Source organism: Anomalospiza imberbis, chromosome 7 (genome assembly GCF_031753505.1).
Source record: "Anomalospiza imberbis isolate Cuckoo-Finch-1a 21T00152 chromosome 7, ASM3175350v1, whole genome shotgun sequence".
NCBI lineage: Eukaryota > Metazoa > Chordata > Aves > Passeriformes > Viduidae > Anomalospiza > Anomalospiza imberbis.
Genome location: NC_089687.1, coordinates 32,531,542 through 32,547,535, shown reverse-complemented (window position 1 = coordinate 32,547,535; position 15,994 = coordinate 32,531,542). Strand labels below are relative to the sequence as shown.

At 41.8% G+C, this 15,994-nt stretch overlaps 1 long non-coding RNA gene across 2 annotated transcripts in view; it reads left to right on the top strand.

Annotated features, from left to right (window-relative positions):
• The first annotated feature begins 12 nt into the window (after nt 1–12).
• Nucleotides 13–15,994, top strand: part of LOC137477412 (uncharacterized) — a 34,909-nt gene continuing 18,927 nt past the window's right edge. For both annotated transcript variants that reach the window (XR_011000984.1, XR_011000985.1), the window contains exons 1-2: nt 13–71; nt 10,687–10,753. This is a non-coding gene — a long non-coding RNA (uncharacterized lncRNA). The remainder of the gene's footprint in view (nt 72–10,686; nt 10,754–15,994) is intronic.

The following is a 15,994-nucleotide window of genomic DNA, read 5'->3' as shown; positions in this document are numbered from 1 at the left end:
CCTGCATTCATGACTGCAAGCAGCAGCAATCCCAGTGTGCCCTGACCTGCAGGAAGGCTGTTGTCTGGAAGGTAGGCAGCATCTCATCATTTGGCTGAGTTGCCACGTGCTAAATGAAACCTCTTTTCTTGAAGGCTTATTTTGCAAGGTCTCCTCAGCTCCCACTCGAAACTGTTCACAGGAGCACACAGCTGAAGGCAGGGTGCAGTCCTGTTAATCTTGTGGAGGATAGCAATGGCATTAAGCACTCCAATGGGCACTGGGCACTTCACTCTGTATGGCTTGTTCTAAATCCCAGCTAGCAGTGGTTTGTGCTTTGGATCAGAATTTGGCTTAATAATCTTGGTTAGCAACTCTAAATGAAAATAATTACCCATTTATACTCCTGCCACTAGGGCTGAGTGTTATGTTCAGGAGTAACACCCAAGGAGCCCAGAGGATGAGTCCCTTGGGCAGCTGCACAGCTCTGCCCAGAGCCTTCCTTGGACTAAGTGACCTTCTAAATCATTTGGTAGGGAATAATCCAGTTTAATCATATGCTTGAGGCAGGGGAAATTACTTAAATTAGAATCTCTTTATTGTAAGTCTGATCAACTTATGTTCATCATGTAGCTTGTTTATTTAAGTGGGACTCAGCCACTGTGATCTATGTACTAATAAAATTAGTGTTCATTTCTTTATCTGAAAAAATAGAGGTGGTCAGTGGCACAACTGCAGTAGTTCATACCAGATCCTGAGTCAGGCTCACAGTTGAGTTGTTGAAAGACTTTGTTCTTTTGGTTGCCTGATTTTCAGAGAAAAATTTTTGCACTCACACTTTTTCTTCTTTCTTCTGTCCCACTCATCCAACACTTCTTGATAACTTCTGTATTTATTGGCCTGTTTCAAGCACAGTTGGCAGCTCTGCCTGAGCTGGGGTCTCATAGCTGTGAAGTGCCAGTGGTTTTCATTAAAATCACTGTTTTGGCATGTGCTGTAGTGTGCTTTTGGTGAAGGTGGAAACATTCCTTGTTCTGCCTGCCAGCAGTCTGAGTACCCACACGGCTCTGGGCACAGCATCTGTGTCTGGCAAGTGAGGGAGCAAGTAAAGGTGCACAGAAGAAGCTAAGGACCATTTGGGAGTCCTGCTAGGAAAAAGAGGGAAGTGGATGTTTGCCATGATAGAGGAGGAGTTGGGAAAAGTGGGATCAGCAGGTGAGATTGGAGGCAAAGGAGCTCGATTTGCAGTAGTAACTGGGTTAACAGTTTACAGACAGCAGAGAAGATGGATGTCTCAGATGTGCAGGAAATCAGGCTTCATTAGCTCTGCTCCTTGCAGAAAAGCATGTTATTAATTGCCTTTGGTCTCCAGGGGAACCACTAGCCTCGTTTGAAACTATTCTGCTGCTTATTGTCTGAGCGCTGAGGCATGCTCTGAACAGAGGGATGTCTTTGATGCTGATAGATCAAACTCTGCTCTGAAATCTGCTGAGATGAGGAAGCCTGAATCAGCAAAGCCAGCTTTTAAGGAAACAGAGATCCCTCTGTGGAATAAAGAAACAAGTGCTGCCAGAGACTGGAAATATGAAGCCTGTGCTCTTTAAAGCTCAGCACTCTCTGGGGCCCAGCCAGCAGCCTGGAGGACAGAGGAGAAATTACTTGAGGATTTCCATCCAAGGAGAAAAAGAGCCCTAAGTGACTGTGTGTAGGAGTGCAAGGACAGCCTGATGTGATGTGTGGTTAATGCCTGTTCCCATGCTTGCAGGCTTGGAATACACAAAGCAACAGCATTAGCAAATGCTCTACAGTGATAGGAAAAATTGCCTGGGACTGACTTTTCCTCTAACTCCTAATACATGTTGAACCTGTATATTTAGTTTGAGACTTTCCACCTGTCCTTTTGGGTAAGAATTCTGACACTAAGAACTGTCTTCTGCACAAATGAAGTCCAAGTCACAGGTTTGTTTAATCTCTTACTGTGAAGATCTGAGAGAGGGCAGAAAAAACACTGCATTATTTTTGGAGAAGTAGTTCCCAGCTCTGATTTTGTTCTTCAGCTCACATCCTGCTTGTCTTTGCCTTTTTTCTTTCACTGTAATAGCCTGATACAGGTCTGGCTATTGCTTGCAAAGGTAGCCAGTTTGTAGGTGTGCCTGCTGAATGTGTGTGACCTAAATGATTAGATGCTGCTAATTTACAGGGAAACACATTTATGTGCATGAACCCATCCTCTGTACTTCTCCAGAGGAATAGGGTACATTTATCTCTGTGAGTTTCTCTGGATCTTCTGTGGTGAAATCTTCAACTGGATGGGCTCTGGTTTAGTGCTGCAAGCTTGTGATGCAGTTATCCAAACGCCAGGCAAGCTTCACACAGCAACTGCAGTGTTCACTGCTCATGTGTGAGGAATTAGGAAGGAGTTTTGAATGAGTTAGAGATGGCACCTCTGAGTTTTTTAGATGATACAGTTTATTTTTGCTATCTTCTACATATGCAGGAAGGGTGAGTTCGGCTCACATCTTCACTGCATGATTCAGAAGGTCACAAGACCCCTAGTTACAGACTTTTTAAGGATTTATTGACCAGTAGAACACTATCAACAAGGATATTTATGTTTTTAACCCAGTCCTTAAATATTCTGCCTTATGGACTCATGCTGCAGTGTAAACTTTCTTAGCCAATCATGCTATGACACACAGACCTACAGTAACTGTACTCTAAAACTCCAAACTTTCTTCTACTTACCTTAAGGAGTCTCTGCTTTAAACTACAAATCCACATTCTCTCTTCTAGCACCTCAGTTTGGAAGCCTTTTCCAAGGACTCAGATCAAATCCTATGTTTAACTCTAAGCTTTGGCTTACAGGCCCAAAGTTCTGAGAGTTCCCTGCATTTTGGATTCCAACACTCATTCTGCTTCTGAAGGAACAGTTTGAGCAGAAGCAATAACACACAAGTGGAATTTGGTCTGAACCACTACTCTCTTTGACAGAATTCATATAACAGGAGAATATTTTTGAAGGAGTGGATAGGCATAAAGCATACACTGCATGTACAGAGCAACACGTGACTGATTGGTTTTCTTAATGGATTGGGTTTTAACACAGTACAGTTGATAATGGTGTTTAAATTTTAGTTGCTATGTCGTAATTGTGAAACAGGAGAGGTTTCAATTATATGGTAGCATAATTACATGTTCTAGAAATGTCTGGACATTCACTTAGTGCCATGGTCTGGGTGACAAGGTGGTGATTGGTCAAAGGCTGGACTTGATGATGTTGGAGGTCATTTCCAATCTAAGTGATTCTGTGTGGTAATAGCTAAGGGGCAAAAGAAATTTGGGAAGATTAGTCAGTGAAATGCTTATTTTGTGGAAACTTTGGAAGGGCATTAAAGCAGACAAGTATATTAACAAACTTAAAGTAAGCTTTTTATTACTTAATATTTTTTCACCAAAATTCAAAGCTTTGGCACTCTAAGTAAAGCAGAAAGTAGAAATCTCAGCAGTGCTGCATTAATTTTTCAAGCCCTAATGTGCCAGACAGGGAATAAGTTATTACATCTATTGCCCTCTGGGAGGAAGAATGAAAAGCACAAAAATGATTCCTCGCTGTTAGGATGGAATAACTGGATAATAGCTGGTATAAGCAGCAGCGTTGCTGCAGAAAAGCTTACAGCAGCTTGTGTGTCATCATTAGGAGTGAACATTCCTCTGTATAACTAGTGTAGCAAGATTAGGAAACATGGCAGGACTTACTTGTTCTTCTCGTGGGGCCCTTTACAATTATGGGGGAATTTCAAGCGAGTGCCTCGTGTGCAGCTGCTGCTGATCTGTGTGAGACACTCCTTTCTTCACACTGGATTCTCAGCCTGTAGACATTGCTTTCAGGATCCACAGACAGAAATACAGCTGTCCATGGCAAGTTTATGAGAGCAATATGGCACTTCAAGCTGTGGTGCCTCTAGGCAGGTTAGAGATTTGTTTGCCACAAGCCTGGCTCTTGGGTGGGCTCCTGGAGATGATGAACTGAGTCCATAAAATCCTTGTCCCGCTGACAGGCAGAAACATTTGCTGAGTTCTTTGGTGACTTGTTTTCCAAGGGAGAGCCCTGGAGGCCTCTTATTAATGGTTGTCTTCTCTGTAAATACACTCATAAAGCTTTCTAAGTATTGTGATAACATGGCAAGTAAACAATGATAACCCCAGAGGAAAATATGGGAATTACTTGTGTGTCCATGAGGTCACCTGGGAATGAAAGTACCAAAGCACCATCCCCATGCTTCACTGGTGCCTCGAGCTAAAGTATCTCAGTCTTTTGTCATCCCCAAGAGATATGGAAGGCTTCAGTATCAGGGCATGGAGCCAAAGAAGAAAAACAATGTGGATTTTTAGAAGGCTATTTATCTGCCTGTCTCCTTGGAACATCAGGTATTACAGGGGCATGTGGAGCTGGAAAGGCACATGGACAAAAGGGATGAAAGCACTTTAGGCCTTCTCAAATCAATTCCCTTTGTTGGAAAGAATATTAGAATGCAATGTATGGATTTTTATCCTCACCTCTAATCGACCTCAGTACAGCCCTCTATAACATGCTTTGTTGTGGGTGCTGTTGGCTTGTGAGTCAAAGAAAGCTGATTTCTGATGGAAGCAACTGCACTGAGGGTTTCCATGCACATTTCTCTCATTAGCACCGAACTGATACTCTTTCTCTGGCCTTGTCAGGGGTTCATCTGAGGTCTGAGATACAGCAGGCTGTGACAATTTACTGTGCTGCAGGATGTAATGCATAAACAATGCTATTTTAAGGCTGATGTGAGCTAATAGAGGTGTAAGTGCAAACTAAACCTTATGGAAACACTGTGTCCCTGATTTACTGCAGACACCATCTAAAAGTGTATTTGTGTATTGAGACAGACTAGGGGTAGTCCTCTACTGCTCCCTGCAAGCAATCTTTAATTTTCTTAATGCTTTCTTTTGCACTGAGCAATGCCAGGGCAGGTATCAGTATGTGGATTTAGCTGAAATCAGCTTTTTAAAATGTGGTTCAGCACTCCATTTAATTAAGGGTTATTGGAAAGCTTCCACCTGTTCTGTGTAGACTAGCTATGCCTTAAACCTTGTGTAGCTGATTTTAAGAGATTGTCACTAAATCGTGGCAGGTCGTGTGCTTATGTAACTTATATCAGCATTGTCCTTGAAAAGCCAGTGTAGCAATTTGACTGTGACATTGTTGGGAGTGAGGAATCCTCCTGGTCACACCTTACACAGGTTTGACAGTGTGTGACAGTGGTGCACCAAAGGTGAAATCATCTGTCTGTAAACACAGAACAAGCATGTGCCTGTACTTTATTTGTAGTGTACACATACATAAAGCTAAAAAAAAAAATTAATACCTCTGCCTCTGCTAGCTTGCAATTAGCCCTACATATGGGACTAAACATCAAACCCCCAAACTGTGCACAAATTAATCCTTGATTCTTGAGATCTGTCTACCTTGAGAGGGGAACTGTAGTTAAAGGCAGCCAACAGCTCAGGAAAGGCAAGATCTGCAAGTGTTAAGAGTAAAGCAATTATAATAAGGGGAAGCTTTTCCATTGTGAAGGGTAATCTGTCTCAGAGGTAGATTAGCACTGACACATCCCCTTTAGACAAGAAGCTCAGAACTGACAGCCATTTGGAATTATGTCTGGAAATGCTGTCAGCACCCCCACGTCATGAGAAAAAGAAACGTGGTCTCTTGGCTGCCTGCAGTTGCAGCCATCTGTTTGGATGGTGAATTCCTGCTCTGGGGTTGGTTGGAGTAGTTCACCAGGACTTCATGGGTGCCAAGCAGCAGTAGCTTGAAAAGAGCAGACTGTGTATCTCAACACACACTGCAGCTTTTATTAGGAGCCCTCATTCTGCATGACTGCAGCAGCATCACAGACATCCTTGGTTTGCTGGCATGTGGTGATACTCACATGTCAAAGCAGAGGAGCAGAGACAAATAAAACAGATTTTGAGGGACTTTGTACCTGCCAAAATGCAGTGCAATGGGCACCTCAAACTTAAAATAGTGTTGGACAATCCAAATGTCCTTAGGAGAGCCATCTCCTGGGATTTCTAGATGAATAGGAAAAATCACTGCCTTTTCACCACCCACTGAATCAGCTGGAATTTATGGCATAAAATTGCTTAATCAATTCCAGAATGGGAGAAGTCAGTCAGAATACCTAATTACATGGTTATTGAATATGGACAGAGCACTCTTTTAAAAAAAATAAAACGTAACTGTGCCACAGAACTGAAGAGATCTGCATAGCTGGGAGGCAGTGCAGCTGTAAGGAATTTTATTCTTATGCTGTGTGGCTTACTTTTGTTGGACACTTAACAACAAAATTATTTCACTTTAGGAAAAAAGCAGCCAGTGATGATTATTTTACTAGGTCTTCAATATATTAATTCTGATTCTTATCTTGCTTAACATTTTTTTTTCATTTTTCCTGAAAGGTTTTTCAGAAGAAAAAGGAAATGCAGTAATTTTGTACCTAAATGAAGCAACAGTGCAGATATCGCCTTTAGCCAGAAGTGCAGTCATGGCATCACTGCTGTTTTCATTTGTGTTGTTGGGGACTGATTGTGTATAGCATTAGAGGCTTTTAAGGTTAATGTCTAACCCCACAGATTTCTGGAGACCCACCTTGCTGTCTCTGTAAGACAGGTGCAGCCTGCCTTTACAGGGCCCCCAGGAGGAGACATTGTAGGTGATGTTGGACACAGATCTTCCCTTTGCCAAAAGACTGTGTTTTAGAGTGGTTTTTTTCTTTTAGCTAGAAAAAACTGTACATCCTGCTCCATCCTTCCTTGTCTTAAAGTATTACGTTTAGCCTTTCTGTCATAGATTTGTTATCTGTCTTTTTTCTGTAAGAATCCCAGTTTCTTACTGTCTTTACTCCTGCATTTTTTAAAACATGTCTACCTTTCCTTTTTTTTTTTATTTTTTTTTATTTATTTCCTTCATTTCCTATATCCCTGATTTTTAACACAAGCATGCTGGTGACTGAACAATGCCACCACCAACTCCCAAACAAGTCAGAAGAAAGTTGATTTCTTTTATTTATGCTTTGATAAAATTACTTTGGAGTTATAAGACACAGAGCAGATTTCTAGCACCAGCTCCCAAGTGATCTGCCTCTACCTAGACACGAGATTGAGCTGCAGAGCAGGCTCTGTGCAGCAAACCCAGTATTGCTGAGAGACAGCAGGGTTTGCCTGAGTGGTGCTAATGGGGAGGTTGGACCTCCAGGTATCTCTGGCTCAGCTGTGACATACAAGGATGCAGGCGAAGAGCCTGTCCAGCTCTTCCATAGTGACAAAGTGCCATTTGCCAGTGTCTCCTGGCGGTGACAAGGTGGCTTTCAGCTCTTCCTGCATGCTGGGCTGGAGGCGCCTGCTCCATCCCTGCTCTCCCTGTCAGCAGGGGTTAAGGTGAGAAGGTGCTCTCTTTCCCCTCAGCTGGCATTTGCCATGTTGAGGGACATCCCATGTCCAGGGCAGCGGTGCCCAAGCCCTGGGAATGGCTGGTCCATTGGGACAGCGGCCAGAGTGCCCTGGAAGCCCTGCAAAGGGTTTGATTGTGTATTCCAAAGAATTATTGCATCTATCATTTCAGCCTCTTCCACTGTCAAAGTTTTCTGATGTTACTTATTGAAGCAAATACTTATTGAAGCAAATACTCTCTACTTCTCCCATTTCCAAGAACCTTTTACCCTTGGCTAGACAAAGGATGACATTGCCGTGTTACTAATCTCGCCGATTTTCACAGTGTTTGATAAATGCTTTGGAACAGATTTCATCACATCCAGCAGATTTAATGCTCCTTTAGATAAGGCAAGTGCCTAACAGTAACACTTTCCTCAGTCAATTCAACTACAAGTAAATACTGTGTGTGATTACAGGATTAAATCTGAAGCAAAAGCCTGGTTTTGTAAGCAGTTAAAAAACTCTTGTTGAAGCTCTTCTTTCTCTCACTCGCTGTAGAAAAGGGAGTCATTTTCCCTTGACAGGTTTTCAGTTATAAAAATTGATTGTATGCTTAAAAAAACAGGTTCTTGGGAGAGCTTTAATTTCCTCTTGAAAGGATCATTTTTTAAATGGAAGTGCACTTGATTTTGGAAAATCTCAGTTTTATTTATTCCAAATCTCCCTGCAAATCTATTTTTCCGCTTGATCCATTTTTCCTTTTCATACTCGTGAAAGTTGCCATAGCTACCCGTAAATTGCTGATTTTTTTTTCCCCAATTAAATCTCAGTAGTTATGAAGAAAGATGTTGTTACTTTTAGCAATAAGAGATTTCCTCTTCTGCCCCTCACCCTCTTGTTGATTGTGTCTATTAAAGCAGCAATATTTCTCTGACTCATCCTTACCCGATGATTCAGACATGAGACTCCATACTCAGAAATTACCGCAGTGGGTGTTAATATCTGTGTGGGAAAGGGTAAAGCTTGGAATCTACAAAGCCCAACATGTTACATGAGGCTCTGAGAAAGCATTCTTATTGCCTAATGTGGCCCTCCACAATTTAACACTGGACAGAGACCTCAAAGCTGCTCCCCAGCACTGGGAGGGTCTCAGCAGTTGCAGGTGTTCCACAGTGACTGTGATGCCTTGTGAAGGCTGACCTAGAACAGAGACTAGATGGAGTTAAAGAATAAAGTAGGGATTTATTAAAAGGCCTCAGTGGATCCACCTTGGGCAGCACAAGAGCCCAGCCAGGGCCACACCCAAGATGAACCCAAATGGTCACAAAATGGACAACTGGTCACGGGGTCTCTCACTTTTATAAGTTCTGATCCATTTGCATATTGGAGTTAATTGTGCAATTACAGCTTTAGGTTATGAAGTCCCATCCTTCTTGTTTTTCTCTCTGCAGTCCACGTTGTTTATGCTCTTGGGCCTGAGATTTGGATCATTTGTCCTTGGTCCCCAGCTGGAGAAGGAATTGTTTTGTCTCCCTGCTCTGTGAAGAGAGCTCACCATCCCTAATATGAAGCTCAGACCCACACACTAAAGCAGCACAGAATCTGAAAAATATAAAACCTAAAGCCTAAGGCATCAACTGAGTCACACAAACATTCAAAAAGGGAAGGAATGAGGATCTGGAAAACTCCCAGCCAGTCAGCCTCACCTCAGTCCCTCTGGAAGTTTTGGAGTGACTCTTCCAAGAAGCCTTGTGCTGGATTCTGTACTGCACAGGTGGTCTCACTCCTTGTCCTGCATGACTATTATGCAACGTGTACAAAGTGGGATATCCATTCACAGGGATATCCAGTTTAATGTAGCAGGGAAGAAGAGCTCAAGGTGAGGTTACAATGCACTTGCTGCCCTTGGCTAATTTTCTTCCATAAGCCTAAGAACCAAGAACTTTGCTATCAATCCCACTGAAAGAAGCTAACAAATTTTTTTATAATTTCCTCAGAGAAGAGAAAGCCACAGCAGTTCAACTCTCTCTCCTCTCAGACAGTTCAATTTTTAATTCAGTAGTTGAGGCAAATAAAAAGCCTTCCTTACACAGTTTAGTGATAACATAGCACACCAAGCATAGCCCAAAACACTGTTGGAGTGGCTTCCTAAGACTTATCAGACTTCCCAAGTCATGATTTACCCTGGCACTCCCTTGAAAATTTCAGCAATGAATCAAACTTGCTTTCTGTTTCTATGGAAATAGAGCAGGGGCACTCAAGAAATCATCTAGTTTGTCTCAGCTGATGAACAGATGAGGGAAATACCATCCCAAACTTGAGAGCTGGTTCAGAACACACACAAGGTGAGAGCTTTAGTCCGAGTCTGATGTTTTAAGGATGCTGCACAGCAAGGCAGGACTTGAGGGCTGTGTCACTGCCTCTGGGGCTGTCTGGGTAACACTGATTAATTATATGAATATCTCTAGGACGTATGTCTTTGGAAAATGCAAAGGAATCATATATTCTTCCCTGTGAGGGTGGGGAGGCCCTGGCACAGGCTGCCCAGAGCAGCTGTGGCTGCCCCATCTCTGAAAATGTCCAAGGCCAGGTTGGATGGGGCTTCAAGCAACCTGGGATACTGGAAGGTGTCCTTGCCCATGGCAGGGAGGTGGAATGAGGTGAGCTTTGAGGTCCCTTCTAACCCAAATCTCTCTGTGATTCCATGATTCTATGGCATTAACAAATGTTGCTTTTGAAGTGTCCAGCGTGGCTCCCAGTGTGCAGTGCTATGGGCAAAACCAACACAGACCATATTTCCAGACAAGTTTTCTATATACACAGGTGCAAAGGATGGACAGACAAACACCTGGATATACCAGCACTGGATTTGGCAGCTTTTACTTCAATTAAAAAAAAAAAAAAATCATATATGTGGGGTGCTTATAAAGCAGTATCCAAGTAGTCTTGGCTGGAGCTTGATCTGCAACACACACAGCTTTTAGAAATGTTTGCAGTGCTCACAGTATATGCAGCAGCATCTAAAGCCCCTTGGAAGGTGTAGGTTGCTGGTGTAAAGGGGCCTTTCTGAAAAATACGTGGTATTTTCTTCATGGGAGATGAAATAACTTACTAAAATACTGGGATTACATCCTTTATATAATTTTAAGGGAAGTGAAGTCAGTTTTGTAGTTAACATTCTTGGCAAGGATTGTATCTGTTTTAAGTGATGGTTTATTTTGATGTTTTTTTCACTCTGTCATGCAGGTAGCCAAGGGAAACCCTTCCCTAGATGAGCAGAGCACCTCTATTCCATTTGTGCTGGACTTCCCTGGTTAGTAGAGAACATGATCTTCAGTTCCCTGGGACAAGTACAGGCACGTTATTAAAGCTGAATATTTGACTTAAGCAATTCTGAAACTAAAAACATGCTGAAAAACACACATCCCAAATTTAAAATGCCAATAGCAACACTGTTGTTATTTATCTATTTTTTATAGAATTATTTTCCATTCTTCAAATGTGACAGGGTGAAGTGTGAGGCCTGGAAGATGTCCCAAATTTTGCCAAAGTTAAAGTGCAGGGTAATCTCAACATTGCCATATTGAAATTTGATACTATTTCATCCCTTTGCTCACATGGGTTGTCATTATTTAATTTGGAAAACTGACTGATCCCTTTTCTCTGATGTCTGTTTTCACCATCTTTATATCTTCAGGAAAAAAAAAAAAATCTGTAAGAATTTTTTGAATAAGTAAGCCTTTTAGGGTTTTGGGAATCTCAGCTTACCCTTTAGATGTTTGACAGGATGGAGAATATATTCATGTATAACAACAAAAGGAAATGATGATACATCTTCTCTCCTCTGAAATACTGTCTGCTTAAAATGAGTCTTTTAAAATGAACACTGGCAAGAAACCCTTGTAAAAAGCTTATTTTCTTTTGACAACATATAAAGTTGCTTTCTCTATTTTTTTTTTTTTTTTAGAAAAAGGAGCAAATTCATTTTTTCCTGTTTAGACTAATTTCAGGTGGATTAGAAGGAATATAATGGCTTAATTATTTGCATGGTAATTTCTGCTTTTCTGCAGGAGAGTGAACATGTGTATATGAAAACCTTTATTAGTAATTCCCAGGTGTGTGGCAGAAAAACAATCTGTGTCAGTCAAAATATCCAAGTTATTTGTTTCATTACATGCAATTTAATTGAATTTTATCCTTCTGGTTTCAAGAGCTGAATCTTGTACTGCACTTCTTTTTACTAGATGTTACAGAAGGGATGTAATTGAGCTTCAGTAAGTGAATTTTGAATTTTGTTGTGGAACATCAGTTTGCCCAGCTGTGCCAGTGCCTTTCTAGGGAGTGAAGAGCAGGTCTCACTCTGGAGTCTGAGTTGAAAGACATTGGCTCTAATACTTCTGCCCAAGTTGTGCTTTCAAGGGCACTACCAGGAAAGCTGAAGTCATAAATGTGGGGCAGCAATCCCACCTGGGCAGGTGTGCCTTTCTTTCTCTGCCTGATTGGCAGCAGGGAGAATGTAAACAGGGCTACAAAAAGAAAATCACTTCCCTGAGGAAGAGCCACACAACACAATAGCCTGTCCTGCCTTGTAAGGGCCTCTGTTGCTGGCTACAAACAGGTGCTTAATTGGGACAGCAGCATCAAGGTCAGAAGGTTGTTGGGTTTTTTCAGCCAGATCCAGGTGAGTGGGTGGGACCAGACTGGAATTACCCTGACCAGCTTCACCTGGCCTTCTGCCTGGAGCTGCAGCCCATCAGCCCCAGAAGGTTCATCAAGCTCCAACCTGAAGGTTCAGGTTTGAGTAGAACTGGTTTAAGGTTGTCTGTTCCCCTTCCTTTGCTGAGTTGTTGTTTGGATTTCCTGGACTGACTTGGCTGAAGATCACTGGACGGGTTTTGCTGCTGTCATCATCCTGGCTCTGCTCTCCCGGATCAAGAACTCCACCTGTAAGGTCAGTGCCTCTAGTTTTAAGTAGAGAGCAATGGAGTGGCTTAATGTAAACTGATTTTCTGAAACAAAAAGCAGGAAAAATGTGTATTGCCTCTTTCAGAGCTTCAATTTTAAACCTCTGCTTGGAATTTAGCAGGCTTACTTGGTAGCAGTTGGTGGCTCTTCAGCAAGTGTTGTAGCACAGCTGTCTTTCTTCAGTGAAATACAAATCATCTGAACTTTTGTACTGGATTCAAATGAAGTGTGGTCAAGTAATACATTGCTATGGAAGGTGTAATGGCTTACTATTTCAAGATAATTTTTGTGTGTATGGGAAAGTCAAACGATCTAGTTAGTACCTTACATAGTGTTTTTTCTTCTGAAACAGTTTTAAGCCTGGCATGTGCAGATTCAATTCACCACCTACTTAAATGAATCAGATTTGGTAGGAAAGTCACTGAGCTCGCTCTTCTGAGAGCTGTGTGAGTAAATTGTCAGGAGGCTACAATTCCCTTATTTCTGAATGAGTGGGGCACACACTGTTCTTCCTAGGGAGGGGGAGAGTCTTTAGAGAGACTTTCAAAATGCCCAGGCTGTGCTGTCACACCCTGCTTAGCTTTTGGCTTGAAAACTCAATTGCTGTTCATATTTCCAGATCATAACTTGCATCTGCTGGGGATCTCTGAGTGTTGGGATGGTGTTGGAGGATAGTGTTGGATGCTTGTTGTTACTTCTGGGTACTCTGGGAGGTGGCAGGACAGCAGCAATATGCAGGTTTGCCTTACAGCCCTCTATAGAAGAGAGTTAGTATTATTTCAGCTCTCACAGGTGCACCTGCTCAGCTATTGTTTGTGAGCAAAGGGACACTCAGTGCTGGCAGTAAGATTCTGAGAAGATGCACACATAAAAAACCTCTTTAAAATACCAATATAGAAAACAGGTTTCTAGGGACAATCCTTGCACATTGTTTTCTGGCTTCTTTTGTCAGGCCCAAGATTTGATCCTAGCTAATGCAAGAGACTGTAAATGCCTACTTCTTTCTGCTGAAGGCAGTTTATTCTTCGTTGAGCCCAAGTTTCCTGTGATTTGAGCAAAGTTCCTTTCTAACCAGGCTGGCTTTCCCTCAGGAAAAAAAAACCCCACTGTCCTACACCGACATTGCACTTGCATTGGTGTCCTTAAGCGGTTTACTGTAAAAACAAAGCTCATATGAAGGTCCCACGTGGAAAAGATCTACTTGCAAGGAGGTGTATTGACGATCCTTTGATTTGTCTGGTGTGTTTTTGCGATGTAGCTTTTTCTGACATTCTAGTTGCCTGTTATGCCATGATGTAAAGCACAGTGACAGCTATATTTACACTAGCTGTAAATCTGGTTCTGTAAACACCAGATGAAACTTAAACTTGGACACATATTCCCAAACTGTCACTACTGTGACAACACAGCTCTGTCCAGAAATGCAATGAAACTGGTTAAATCTGCAGGGGTGTTTTAAGAACCTTGGCTGGTAAACTTAAGGGACATTACACCAAATCTCATTATTTTTGGTGTTTCAATGTGTGGATGGATAGATGGATGGATCTTCACCAGAATCATCCATATTGCTGGAGAGGGAGAAAGCCATAAGGGAAAAGTTGTAAGACAGTAGGATTTCAGAGAGGTGAGAGTGGCATGTTGTTCTGTAGTGGCTTGTTCCATAGGCTGTGACTGATACAACAAAATTCTCCTAGAGACTGGATGGAAGATCTTTTCAATTTAAGTTTCTAAGCAAGTTGAGGTTCCACACTCACACTTTTCTCTCCACCTGCTCACAAACACTAAAGCATGACCTCGAGTAGGCAGGGTGGGATTTCTCCCATGTGGCAGAGACAAGGAAGGCCAGCTCTTGAATATGCATTGCATCCCTGGGTTCCTTTTGATTGCCAGCTCATAAAATCACATATTCCTGAGTAATGAATAAATTATACTGATCTAAATAAATGATACTGTTTCAGCTCAAGGCCCTTCAGCTATGAAGGGTAATGGGCTGGCACAGAACCATTCCTTTTAAAAATGGTGTAGGATAGGGCTAGACTCGCTAAACTAGGCTTTCTGGCAGGGTGTGGAAGTACTGGTTTTAGGAAGTGGTTGCCTTCTTAGTGGTAAAGTGTATTCCACATACACCTCCCAAATTTGTGGCAGTGGAATCAAGCACATAGAGCCCTGGTTTCTCAGCCCTCCAGCACAGCCAGAATCCTTGCTGTCATGCTGCTACTCTTGGAAAGGTGTCAGTCAGGGAAGGGCCTGGCTGTGAGGGAGGTTTAGAATCAAGCAAAATAGATTTACCATCCCACTGAAGTTGTCAGTGCACAATGTTCAGGTGGTCAGGGGTCTGGGTTTGGTAACGTCAGTCGTTGCTCAGCATCTGCTCAAGGCTTGTGCTCCCCAGCAGCAGTGAAGTCACTTGAAAAACAACACTTGGTAAAATATTTAGGCAATAATTAAACTCAGTCAAACCTGTGATGGTTTGTGGGGCGGGATGGGGACATTGCAGTGTTGTGTCTGACTGCTGGGAATGAAGTCAGAGATTTGGATGTAGGAAAGAGAAACCACACAGCGTAAATAAAGCATATTGGGGTGTGGAATACCAAGAGTTATAGAGGTCAGGAAGCACAAACAACTCGTTTGAAGCCTGAAGCTTTAAATTGACTACTTCTAACTAAGTTTTAATTTCCCCTTTTTATTTCTTATATTGTCCTGCTTTGTTGACATTCCTTCATCTCTGGTAAATTTTATTGCATGCAATAGAAAAATTCAGACTCCTGCAAAAGGGTTTCAGGAGGGCTTTCTTTTAAGGCCCTATGGTTCATTTAGTTTGGGTTTTGATGATTTTGGTTTCCACACCACCCCTCCTCCAAGATGGTTGTAGTACTGTGGAAATGATACACATTCTGTATTAAATGCATCTAAGTACATTAAAGGTTGTAAGTTATTAAATTCTAATATCGGGGGAAAAAATGCTTGAAGTGAAATGCCTGCTAAATAATACAAGCATTAACAAACATTATCTTTCAAGTGAAGAAAACAATTTTTTCATCTAAAAATGATGGTTACAGGAAATTATTCCACTTTAATAGGATATTTGTGGAATGAACAAATAACAAGAAACGTGGGAACAATGAGGGCTGTTCAGAAATGAGTGAGTTAAGGTAACAATGGCCAGATCCCAGAATCAATTGCACCCATCTGGAAAGTCTTGGATCTTCTTGAGGATTAAGAAACACTTCCTTGAGAGATTGCATGAGTGTGTATTTAGGTGACTCTAACTTTCCAAAACCCCCCTTGTACAAATTCTGGGATCTAGTGAGAGTTCCATATGGTTTTTTATCTGATAATGGATATTTAAATAAGAAATTTAGTATTTTTCTGATGTTTTAAAACTAATTCTTCTTGGAGCAAAAGTAATCACTTTCAGGGAAAAGTACAAATTTATTTTTTTGGAACATTGACTTCAAGTGCCACAAATATAATAGCTATACAAAATAACTGTTCAGGGATCTTTATAAGCACAGGTAAAAGCAGATTTTTCTTGGATGCGTTTTTTTTTCCTTGATAGAGTTTCTTAAGATACTTGAAGTTCTCACAA